The sequence below is a fragment of the Hyperolius riggenbachi genome, chromosome 6 (assembly GCF_040937935.1).
Source record: "Hyperolius riggenbachi isolate aHypRig1 chromosome 6, aHypRig1.pri, whole genome shotgun sequence".
Classification (NCBI taxonomy): Eukaryota; Metazoa; Chordata; class Amphibia; order Anura; family Hyperoliidae; genus Hyperolius; species Hyperolius riggenbachi.
The window spans coordinates 297818906-297831654 of record NC_090651.1 but is presented as its reverse complement, the minus strand read 5'-3'; positions in this window follow the sequence as shown (position 1 = coordinate 297831654).

The window sequence follows — 12749 nt, the reverse complement described above, 5'->3', positions numbered from 1 at the left end:
TGCTGACTGAGGTGTAGAGCAGGGGTCCCCAACCCAACCCGGGGCCCACTATCCCGACCAAAATTTTCTCCGGGGCCCCCCTGGGGGCGGGGGTGGGGGGGGGGTGGGGGGGTGAGTGGGCGTGGCTAGTGTCGGCGGCAGCAGCCCCCCCTTTTTTCCCAGATTCCACAGTATAGCAAGTACAGTTTCCACAGTATAGCAAGTACAGTTACCACAGTATAGCAAGTACAGTTAGCCCAGTATAGCAAGTACAGTTACCACACTATAGCAAGTACAGTTAGCCTAGTATAGCAAGTATAGTAACCCCAGTATAGCAAGTACAGTTACCACAGTATAGCCAGTACAGTTAGCCCAGTATAGCAAGTAGTTACCACACTATAGCAAGTACAGTTAGCCTAGTATAGCAAGTATAGTTAGCCCAGTATAGCAAGTACAGTTACCACAGTATAGCAAGTACAGTTAGCCTAGTATAGCAAGTACAGTTACCACACTATAGCAAGTACAGTTACCACACTATAGCAAGTACAGTTAGCCCAGTATAGCAAGTAGTTACCACACTATAGCAAGTACAGTTAGCCTAGTATAGCAAGTATAGTTAGCCCAGTATAGCAAGTATAGTTACCCCAGTATAGCAAGTACAGTTACCACAGTATAGCAAGTACAGTTAGCCTAGTATAGCAAGTACAGTTACCACACTATAGCAAGTACAGTTACCACACTATAGCAAGTACAGTTAGCCTAGTATAGCAAGTACAGTTACCACACTATAGCAAGTACAGTTAGCCTAGTATAGCAAGTATAGTTACCACACTATAGCAAGTACAGTTAGCCTAGTATAGCAAGTATAGTTAGCCCCGTATAGCCAGTAGTTACCCCAATATAGCAAGTATAGTTAGCCCAGAATAGCAAGTATAGTTAGCCCAGAATAGCAAGTATAGTTAGCCCAGAATAGCAAGTATAGTTAGCCCAGAATAGCAAGTATAGTTAGCCCAGAATAGCAAGTATAGTTAAGTATAGTTAGCCCAGTATAGCAAGTATAGTTAGCCCAGTATAGCAAGTATAGTTACCCCAGTATAGCAAGTATAGTTACCCCAGTATAGCAAGTATAGTTAGCCCAGTATAGTTAAGTATAGTTAGCCCAGTATAGCAAGTATAGTTAGCCCAGAATAGCAAGTATAGTTAAGTATAGTTAGCCCAGAATAGCAAGTATAGTTAGCCCAGAATAACAAGTATAGTTAGCCCAGTATAGCAAGTATAGTTAGCCCAGAATAGCAAGTATAGTTAGCCCAGAATAGCAAGTATAGTTATCCCAGAATAGCAAGTATAGTTAGCCCAGAATAGCAAGTATAGTTAGCCCAGAATAGCAAGTATAGTTAGCCCAGAATAGCAAGTATAGTTAGCCCAGAATAGCAAGTATAGTTAGCCCAGAATAGCAAGTATAGTTAGCCCAGAATAGCAAGTATAGTTAAGTATAGTTAGCCCAGTATAGTAGCAAGTATAGTTAGCCCAGTATAGCAAGTATAGTTAAGTATAGTTAGCCCAGTATAGCAAGTATAGTTAGCCCAGTATAGCAAGTATAGTTAAGTATAGTTAGCCCAGTATAGCAAGTATAGTTAAGTATAGTTAGCCCAGTATAGCAAGTATAGTTAGCCCAGTATAGCAAGTATAGTTAGCCCAGAATAGCAAGTATAGTTAGCCCAGTATAGCAAGTATAGTTAGCCCAGTATAGCAAGTATAGTTAGCCCAGAATAGCAAGTATAGTTAGCCCAGTATAGCAAGTATAGTTAGCCCAGTATAGCAAGTATAGTTAGCCCAGTATAGCAAGTATAGTTAGCCCAGTATAGCAAGTATAGTTAGCCCAGTATAGCAAGTATAGTTAGCCCAGTATCGCTGCCCCAGTGTCGCCAGTACAGTTAGCCCAGTGTAGCCTCTCCTCTCATCCCCCCGCGCAGCTGCCGCTCCTGTTACCTTACGAGCGGGCGGTCGCTTCCTTATATTCCCCATAGCTCCTCTCCTCTTGCAGCACCTCGTATTACAGCAGCGCTTCCCGCGCAGCTGCTGTAAGGAAGGGTAGGAAATAGGCAGCGGCTTCCTGTAGCGGCGATCGCCGTTACCATGGGAACGCTGCCCCGCCTCCTTCCCTCCTTACAGCAGTCGCACAGCAAGCGCTGCTGTAATACGAGATGCGAGAGGGGCAATGGGGAATATAAGGAAGAAAGCGGCCGCCCGCTCATAAGGTATCAGGAACGGCGGCCGCCCGCTCATAAGGTATCAGGAACGGCGGCCGCTGGGGGAGAGGGAGAAAGGCCAGATCCGCCGCGGCCCCCCAGAAATCTGCCCACGGACCCCCAGGGGGCCGCGGCCCCCAGGTTGGGGACCTCTGGTGTAGAGGGTCAAAATTGACCCTATTGATGTAGTATAGGGGGCGGGTCGAACTCGCATATAGTTCGCGGTTCACCACGAACGCAAACCACCGAAGTTTGCGTGAATAACTTCCCGTGCGAAATGTTCGGGCCATCTCTATTGGGCATGTTGGGTCATCTTTAAAGACTCTGATGACTACAAGTCACTTATGTCACAGTGACTGTCCTGTCACTGATTTAAGTCAGACTACACAGTCGCCTCTCTTTCTTTACCTTCTTTCCTGCTGTCTTTCTTTCTTATGCCTCCCATCAGGGGGCTGGCCAGGATGGTCCCATCAACTGAGGTACATTGCTCAACGCTGAGTGCTCATTATTGCAAAAACTTTCAGAATTAATGTATCACCTATAACCTCTTTCCAATATATTGGAAGAGTGAATTATACTTATTGAGATTATCTTATCTGTTATTGATGTACAGTTGTTCCCTTTTTATTATCTTATGCCACATTTTAGCCCTCACTGTTATGGGTGCTACCATCTGCTGTGTTTCTACACATGATTCTATTCACGATAAAATTCTCTTTGAATTCAAAAAAATAAAAACAGTATGTTTTAAGGCCTATACATGTAGTGTGTTCATCATTTCATGGATAGCCCTGTCACTGTTTTTTGTCATTTTAAAGTGTATAGGGACAGTAATGATTCACTTTTTTAGTGTGTCTCAATAAAAGTGGTAGTTTTATAATGTTTGTGCCTTGATAACTTTGCATGGTGTTTATGTGTCTGGCCTACTAAGTTATGGCTATAAAGTCCAAATTATAACAGGAAACCTAGCAGCACACAAGAGATAGACGGTAAGGCCCAATTTTATACTAACATTCATTAAAGTGGACCTGAACTCAAGGACAACACAGGACACAAGGAAAACAGACAGAAATGCACCCGGTGTATTTTTAGAGAGAAGAGCCTGTCTAATGTCCCCTCATCTTCAAGTAATCACAAGAGTAACTTGATCTCTCAGCTGTGTCAGCACAGAAACTCAGCAGTCCTTGGCAGACACCGCTAATATGTACACAAGATGTTGACCCTTTGTCTGCTTTCATGAAAGCAGGACGTAGACACACTGCAGATTAATTGCAGGAGTTCTGCAAACTGTAACAAAGAAATGTTTTTTTCTTGAAAGGTTATTATACAGTTGTTTATCTTTAAGAACAGAAAGGAAGTCCTGAGTTCAGGTCCACTTTATAACACATACTACTTTAATAGGCTATTTATCAGCTCTGCCAACAGAAACGTTTTTATTTTGATGGGCGTTGTCCTTTAAATGTAAGGTTGTCGCTAAATGAAATAATTTAGAATACAGTGTAGTCCTCATTCACACCCGCCTACTGGATGCTCTCTGTAATATGTTGGCAGTTCATGAATAAATTACATCATAAGTAAGTGGTTTGTGAATGACATGTTAAGCAACTGTTAAGTGATTTCCAGCTAATCCCTTTTGCTATTTTTCCTCCAGCATTAATTCATGTATATTTTGTACAAACAACTACCCAACTTAAAGAAAAAAAAAAGGATTTCAGTAGCAGTAGATTTGAGCATACTACCGAACAAATATTAAAAGTCTTAGCAGTAAAGTTAGTGAAAATGAACACCATTGTTGAGGGTGCCTCTATCCAGCATCGTTATAGTCTACACCCATGGGCATTAATTCATGTATATTTTGTACAAACAACTACCCAACTTAAAGAAAAAAAAAAGGATTTCAGTAGCAGTAGATTTTAGCATACTACCGAACAAATATTAAAAGTGTTAGCAGTAAAGTTAGTCAAAATGAACACCATTGTTGAGGGTGCCTCTATCCAGCATCGTTATAGTCTACACCCATGGGCGTTAATTCATGTATATTTTGTACAAACAACTACCCAACTTAAAGAAAAAAAAAAAGGATTTCAGTAGCAGTAGATTTGAGCATACTACCGAACAAATATTAAAAGTCTTAGCAGTAAAGTTAGTGAAAATGAACACCATTGTTGAGGGTGCCTCTATCCAGCATCGTTATAGTGTACACCCATGGGCGTAGCAATCACCCCTGGGCCCTCTGCCATTACAGGGGGCCCGGAGGCCCCTCCTCTTTCCTCTCCCCAACCGCAAGTGCAGCTAATTAGCAAAGAAACCTCCCCATCCACTCACAAAAACCATGTGCAGAACTGTGTGTAATTATTTCCTGGTTCCAGAGGCTGCTTCACAGTAGAACACCCTCTGCAGCCATTCGCCGATCACGTAGGGTTCAGAGGCCAAAGTACTTCTGAAGACGAGCGGTTCCGTGCTGCACGCGTACAAGTGCGGGCTCGCAGAGGATGGATGCACCCATCTTTGGAAGCTTTTGGGGACGCAAGTGCTTCCAAATTCTTCAGAGGACTCCTGAAGGCATGGAATTTCAATGGGGGACAGAGCCTTATCTCTCCATAGGTGTGTATCTAAGTTTTAATTTTTATTTTTTTTTTGGGGGGGGAGTTAACTCACCTTTTTTTTATTTATTTAGTTACACCAAACTAAGTTCTTGTCCTGCAAAAAAAGAAAAAAGGAAGCAAGAGATTATTGACATGTTGACAGAGAGGAAATCTAGGACTGATGCTTTATTCCAAAGCTTGCTAATATCTTGGACCTTCAGCTCACACATTTGATGTTGGCCCTCAGCTCCAGCTCTGCATCCAAATGTATGTATATTGGAACAAGTTCTGAATAGATGGCCCTGCAACACCTTTCACCAAGGTGAGGTGGGATCAGACAGATGGAGGCTGAGTGCATTTATCTTCACTGGTGTTAGATATCTGCGGGCCTAGGTATAATCTAACATATTAGCTACTTTCATTGACGTATACTTGCATCGATTGGGTTTCATCGACCGGGGCTAAGGTGACAGCCAAACAGCACGGCCAAGGGCAATTTGAAAAAGCAGTGAAAATAAATTAATAATCATGATGATTTTTCCACTGCCCTAGAAAGGTAAGCCCTAAGAGACCTTAGCTGACCTGTCGCAGAAGTGGGGTCGTTAGGGAATAGATCTTGTGTGCAACAAACCAAGACCGATTCATTAGGTAATGGAGCTATCCTTAATGAAAGCTGCTCTAGTTTGGAGGTGTGTTATGAAGATGTTGACTCAACTGGGTGCCAAACATTTAAAGTCACAGAATTAAGCTCTCTGCTATAATAAGCCGTTTGCCCATTGCAGGGAAGATAACAAGTGAGTATCATTATTTGCAGTAGGGTGTATAAACCCTAGTTACGTGGGTAAAATAGTAATTAAAAAAATAAAAATAAATATAACGTCCCCCCTCCCACCATTATATTTCACAGGAAGTGGTGAGGGTGTCTCCCTGCTGCCAGCCATTCCACGTTAGGAATGCGCCTCAGCCTTCTATGTTCTGCAGTCCTAACAGATGGAAAAGATTCCTTGTAAGTACTCACCCATTAAAGGGGGTTGTAATGCCCAAAACAAAATATTACCAAAAAATAGTGCCCCCCAATAATATGTAAAAAAATGTTTTACTTCTAAAATAGGTCACTATATTTCCCCCATTTTTTTCTTGGTGCCTTGGCCTAAACTTCCTAGCTTATCTCAGTATGCAAATAACATAAAACTTTCTATTTTGGATAAGAGAAGGACACTATGACCAGAAGATAATTAATTTCCCACCTCCCTTTTAAGAGTTTACACATGTAAGCATGTTGTATACGTGAGGTTTGCTGTGGGAGGGACAGCAAGCTCTGATAATAGGGAGGGAAAATTAACACTGAGCTTGTAACGGTCGGGTGCTGCAACTCAGACGTCTGATTATAGGTGATCTGCAGTATCACCAATAATACAGACACTATACCTGATTATATGGTGATCTGCAGAATCACCAATAATGCAAGTATAGCTGGTAGAGATACTGACAGAGTTGTGTATTAGTGCAACCGTAACTTTAATAGTAGAGAGGAACTTTACCAGAGGAGCTGGTAAAGTACTATCAGTACACTGACTGTATAAACTAGCACAGACCTTTCCAATGGACTGGAATAGGTACAAACAGTGAGAGAATAGGAAAATACAGACTAGTCCTTCACCAGAGGGGCTGGCCAGGTACTAGTAGTGAAAGTGATTGTATAGACTTCATCAGACCTTTCCAGAGGAGCTGGAAAGGTGCTATCACTAATGAAGCAATAAGAAACTATCTCCCCAGAAAAGCTGGTGAGACAATAGTACCTCACCAGTGGCGAGGGCCCACTGGTGAGTAGAGAGGTCAGACAGGCTAGGTTCGGCAACAGAGAGATAAGTATCAGTACAGAATCGTGAGACAGAAGAGTTATCAGTAATCAGGCAGAGTTCAGCAACTAATCAGAAGTACAGAAGCGTAAAGCAGGAAGCAAGGTCAGAAGTATAGCCAGAATCTTACACAGGTAATCAAATACAATATAACAACAATCCTAGTCTTGGTGTGAAGTCCTTGGTTTCAACACCTGGCACTAGTCTAAGGTCTGAGCGCCAACACAAAGTATTTACGACAGCAGACAGGGAACGAATGAAGACTGGAGGCTTAAGAAGCTGTGGCACGCTTCCAGCCACTCCCACCACGGAATCTGCCAATCGGCATGGCGAGAGTCATCGATGTCAGCCGACCGCCAGGTCAGCTGACGAGCCTTCTGCACGCATAAAGGTCCTGTCTCCGCGCGTGACAGAAACCCTATGAGCTGGAGATAACATCATTCCCGGCGTGCTAGATGCCAAGGGAACGAATAACGCTTGAGAGCCAGGGAGAGAGACGGCTGCAGACTCCCCCTGCGAGTCAGCAGCCGCCAGATCCATGCTTGTTACAGAGCTTCTGCCAATCAGAAAGTAGTGAGCTACACTGGAGTCAGAGCATCCCGGCGGCATGTGGACCTCGCATGGAGCCTGAAAGGAGGTGAGTTTTCACTGCAAACCCTTCTGCTGCGACAAATCTCTGCAATGGAGGGAGCTTTTGGGGTGGGGCAAGATGTGAGAGAGGGAGGGACACTCAGTTTCCTGAATCCATGATTGAAGACATCACTGATCTTCATATCTTTGGCAGAAAGATCCTCCTACAATCATTATTTGGTGATAAAATCAAAGATCGTGAGATGTTCGATTTGAGGGCCTTCAGAATTCTGGAAGAATTGGAGGCTAAGTCCACTAGCCTTGAAATACCTGAAGTGGATAGACAATTTTTGCCCCCCCCCCCCCCCCCCCCCCCGCTCCCGGGCCAGCATTTTAAGGGCAGAAATCACATTGAATGCTAAATTGCAGGCCTAAAGTGCTTTAAAAAATCTTGCATGTGTGGCTGGATAGTGTAATGGTTAAGGGCTCTGCCTCTGATGTAGGAGTCCTGGGTTCAAATCCTGGCTCTTCCGACTCGGTAAGCCAGCACCTATTCAGTAAGGAGTTCATTGGGCAAGTCTCCCTAACACTGCTACTGCCTACTGAGTGCGCTCTAGTGGCTGCCTCGCAAGCGCTTTGAGTCCGACAGGAGAAGTGCGCTATACAAAAAAAGGAATTATTATTATTATTATTACATCAATCAGGGAGTGTAATTAGAGTACTGCTTCACATTGACACACCAAACTCACAGTGTAACGCACCGCATACAGCTGTTTGCGTAGTGACGGCCGTGCTGGACTGGTGTGCACCACGACAAGAGTGCAGGTGATGGTGGCTTTTCAGCCCATATGGTTGCCGGCCTGAGGTAGCTGAATGACAGAACAGTGACTGTCCACTGTGTGCACTGTGAACAACAGGTAGGTAGGTATATGCAGTAATGGGTATTACAATGTGCACCTGTCACACACAGAGAGGTAGCTGACAGGCACAGTGACACTGCGTGCGCTCAGCTCACGTAGGTGGGTGGATACACAGTGTACAACAGGTAGGTATATGCAGTGATGGGTAATGTGCACCTGTCACACACACAGGTAGTCACTGAATGTGCTGGGTCTGGCAGTGGCACACACAGTATGAATTATCAAGGCTGTCTATGCAACACAAGTGTCAGTGGGACACAGAGAAAAAAAAAAGACCACAAGAACAAGATTAGCTCTCAAAAGAGCTGTTGTTGGGTGCTATTTTAGCAATAAGAATCAGCAAGGAGCAAGCTAAGAAGCCTACAAGAGCCTAACTAATCTTTCCCTATGAGAGAGTCTGCAGCAGCTGTCCCTTTATTTACTGCAGGCACACGAGTGAGTAAAATGGCCGGCGATGCCTGCCTTTTATAAGGGGGGGAGTGGCTCCAGGAGGGAGTGTAGCCTGATTGGCTACAATTAGTGTTGGGCGAACAGTGTTCGCCACTGTTCGGGTTCTGCAGAACATCACCCTGTTCGGGTGATGTTCGAGTTCGGCCGAACACCTGACGGTGCTCGGCCAAACCGTTCGGCCATATGGCCGAACTAAGAGCGCATGGCCGAACGTTCCCCGAACGTTCGGCTAGCGCTGTGATTGGCCGAACGGGTCACGTGGTTCGGACCCGAACGCGCTCTGATTGGCCGAACTGTCACGTGGTTCGGGTAAATAAATACCCGAACCACGTCATATCTCCGCCATTTGTCTGTGGGTTTAGCTTTGGGTAGGCAGGCAGGGTAGTTCGCGCTCCAGCCACGCTAGCCAGGGTCCCCCCTGTCATTGTGTCACTGCTGGGAACAGTAGTACACCGCTTGCTCAGCCACACTATATAGCATTCTGTTTACTGCCACTCTGTGTACCTCGCTCAGCCACACTATATAGCATTCTGTTTACTGCCACTCTGTGTCTGCTGGGAATAGTAGTACACCGCTTGCTCAGCCACACTATATAGCATTCTGTTTACTGCCACTCTGTGTACCTCGCTCAGCCACACTATATAGCATTCTGTTTACTGCCACTCTGTGTCTGCTGGGAATAGTGGTACACCGCTCGCTCAGCCACACTATATAGCATTCTGTTCACTGTTCTGTGTCTGCTGGGAATAGTGGTACACCGCTCGCTCAGCCACACTATATAGCATTCTGTTTACTGTTCTGTGTCTGCTGGGAATAGTGGTACACCGCTCGCTCATCCACACTATATAGCATTCTGTTCACTGTTCTGTGTCTGCTGGGAATAGTGGTACACCGCTCGCTCAGCCACACTATATAGCATTCTGTTCACTGTTCTGTGTCTGCTGGGAATAGTGGTACACCGCTCGCTCAGCCACACTATATAGCATTCTGTTCACTGTTCTGTGTCTGCTGGGAATAGTGGTACACCGCTCGCTCAGCCACACTATATAGCATTCTGTTTACTGTTCTGTGTCTGCTGGGAATAGTGGTACACCGCTCGCTCAGCCACACTATATAGCATTCTGTTTACTGTTCTGTGTCTGCTGGGAATAGTGGTACACCGCTCGCTCAGCCACACTATATAGCATTCTGTTTACTGTTCTGTGTCTGCTGGGAACAGTAGTACACCGCTCGCTCAGCCAGAGTATATAGCATTGTGTTTACTGCCACTCTGTGTACACCGCTCAGCCAGACTATATACCATTGTTTACTGACACTCTGTGTACACCGCTCAGCCAGACTATATACCATTGTTTACTGACACTCTGTGTACACCGCTCAGCCAGACTATATACCATTGTTTACTGCCACTCTGATTCTGCTGGGAACAGTAGTACACCGCTCGCTCAGCCAGACTATATACCATTGTTTACTGACACTCTGTGTACACCGCTCAGCCAGACTATATACCATTGTTTACTGCCACTCTGATTCTGCTGGGAACAGTAGTACACCGCTCGCTCAGCCAGACTATATACCATTGTTTACTGACACTATATAGCAGACTATATAGCATTGTGTGTACACCGCTCAGCCAGACTATATACCATTGTTTACTGACACTCTGTGTACACCGCTCAGCCAGACTATATACCATTGTTTACTGCCACTCTGATTCTGCTGGGAACAGTAGTACACCGCTCGCTCAGCCAGACTATATACCATTGTTTACTGACACTCTGTGTACACCGCTCAGCCAGACTATATACCATTGTTTACTGCCACTCTGATTCTGCTGGGAACAGTAGTACACCGCTCGCTCAGCCAGACTATATAGCATTGTGTTTACTGCCACTCTGTGTACACCGCTCAGCCACACTATATAGCATTGCGTACTCTGCCAGTCAGTGTGTATATTGCTGGGATCAGTAATACTCCACTCACCGTCAACCACTATATGAGCTCAACATGAGTTCCCCAGAGACCTCCGCTGTGAGCAGCACTCCCAACAACAGCAACAGCCAACGCCCCACGCAAGCTATAACATCCACCCCAGCAGCCAGTGGTCAGCAGCAGCCCTCCCCGGAGGAGAACGTTGTGTCCATCAGTCCGTCGCCAGAGCGATTAATGAGGGCTGCCATTGAGGAGATGATGGGGCCTGATGTGGAGGAGGAGGTCTGGCTCAGGCCAGCATCCCAAGTTAATGTTGAGGACGATGAGGGGTCTGTGTCTGGGGATGTTGGGGTGGCAGAGGTGGTGGGTGGGTCAGACTCAGGAGAAGAGTTGTATGATGAGGATGATGATCGGGACCATCTGTATGTGCCTCAGAGTCCGACCCCGGAAAACATGTTGTATCGTGTGTTTAGGTACTAAAATCTGCGTTCCCTCCCAGTAGTGTTGGGCGAACAGTGTTTGCCACTGTTCGGGTTCTGCAGAACATCACCCTGTTCGGGGTGACTATATAGCAGACTATATAGCATTGTGTTTAATGCCACTCTGTGTACACGGCTCAGCCACACTATATAGCATTGTGTTTACTTCCACTCTGTGTCTGCTGGGAACAGTAGTACACCGCTCACCCGCCACTGTATAGCATTGTGCTCTGTGTCACTGCTGACAATAGTGGTACACCGCTCACCCACCACTGTATAGCATTTCTGTACTGCCACTGTACTGCTGCCAGTCAGCGTGTACTTTAAGGATAAGTGAAATGAGGAAGAAATCCGGTGAAAGAGGGAGGGGCAAGGGAAGAGGTGTTTCCCCTGACGGTTCACGTACAGGCCACAGGGGAGCACCCAAGAAAACCCACTCAATACTGCCCATGTTGTCCAGGACAACAACCCTCACAGATCCAAAAGAACAGGACCAGATAATTACTTGGATGACCTCTCAAGCGTCCAGCAGTGGGTTAAGCAGCACCAGCACATCACGCACGAGGTCCGAGTCCTCAGCCAGTTAAAGTCTGGGCTTTCTTTGAAGACTGCACTGAGGATGTTACCATGGCGATTTGCAAGGTGTGCAAGACCCGCCTGAGCAGGGGGAAAAGTATTAACAACCTCTCCACCACCAGCATGAGCCGCCACATTCTATCCAAACATCCCACTCTGTGGGCAAACGCGGCAGGACAGGGTACCACCAGCAACACTGCCTCCCTTGGGTTCACCAGACTCACCACCAGACCCGCCTCAGCAGCAGCAGTAGCCCAGCCATTGCGTGGTTCACAACATTCACAAACATCAGACGATGCTGACACTGTCACTTTCCGGACTAGTGCTCTTGAGGTCTCCCAGTGTTCATCAAACACAACAACCAACAGCCCTTCGGTGTGCAGCGCTACGGTTGAGTTGTCTGTCTCTGAGATGTTTGAGCACAAGAGGAAATTGCCAGCAAATGACCCCCGGGCCGTGGCAGTAACAGCCAGCCAGCATAGCCAAGCTTCTGGCCTGCGAAATGCTGCCATATCGAGTGGTGGAGACAAACAGCTTCAAGGGCATGATGTCAGTGGCCATCCCACGTTACGTGGTTCCCAGCCGCTACCACTTTGCGCGCTCTGCAGTGCCTGAGTTGCATGAGCACGTGGTCAGCTAAATAACCCGAAGCTTGAAGAATGCCGTTGCCTGCAAGGTTCACCTCACCACTGACACCTGGACGAGTGCGTTCGGCCAGGGTCGATACATCTCCCTTACCGCGCACTGGGTGAACCTTGTGGAGCCTGGCAGCGATTCCTCACCTGCTACGGCGCGGGTGTTGCCCACGCCGCAAACAGCTGGATAACAACAGCAGCACCTACCTCTCTGACTCCTTCTCCTCCAACGCATCTCAAAGCTGTACCTCATCCGGAAATGCTAACCCAGCACCAGCAGCAGTAGGATCGTGGAAGCAGTGCAGCACAGCTGTTGGCATGCGTCAGCAAGCGTTGCTGAAGCTGATCTGCCTTGGGGATAAGCAGCACACAGGGGAGGAAATTTGGAGGGGAATAAAGGAACAGACGGATTTGTGGCTGGCACCGCTGGACCTGAAACCGGGCATGAAGCTAGACACCTGGCACGAACTGGCAATGTACGCAATAGAGGTGCTGGCTTGCCCGGCAGCCAGCGT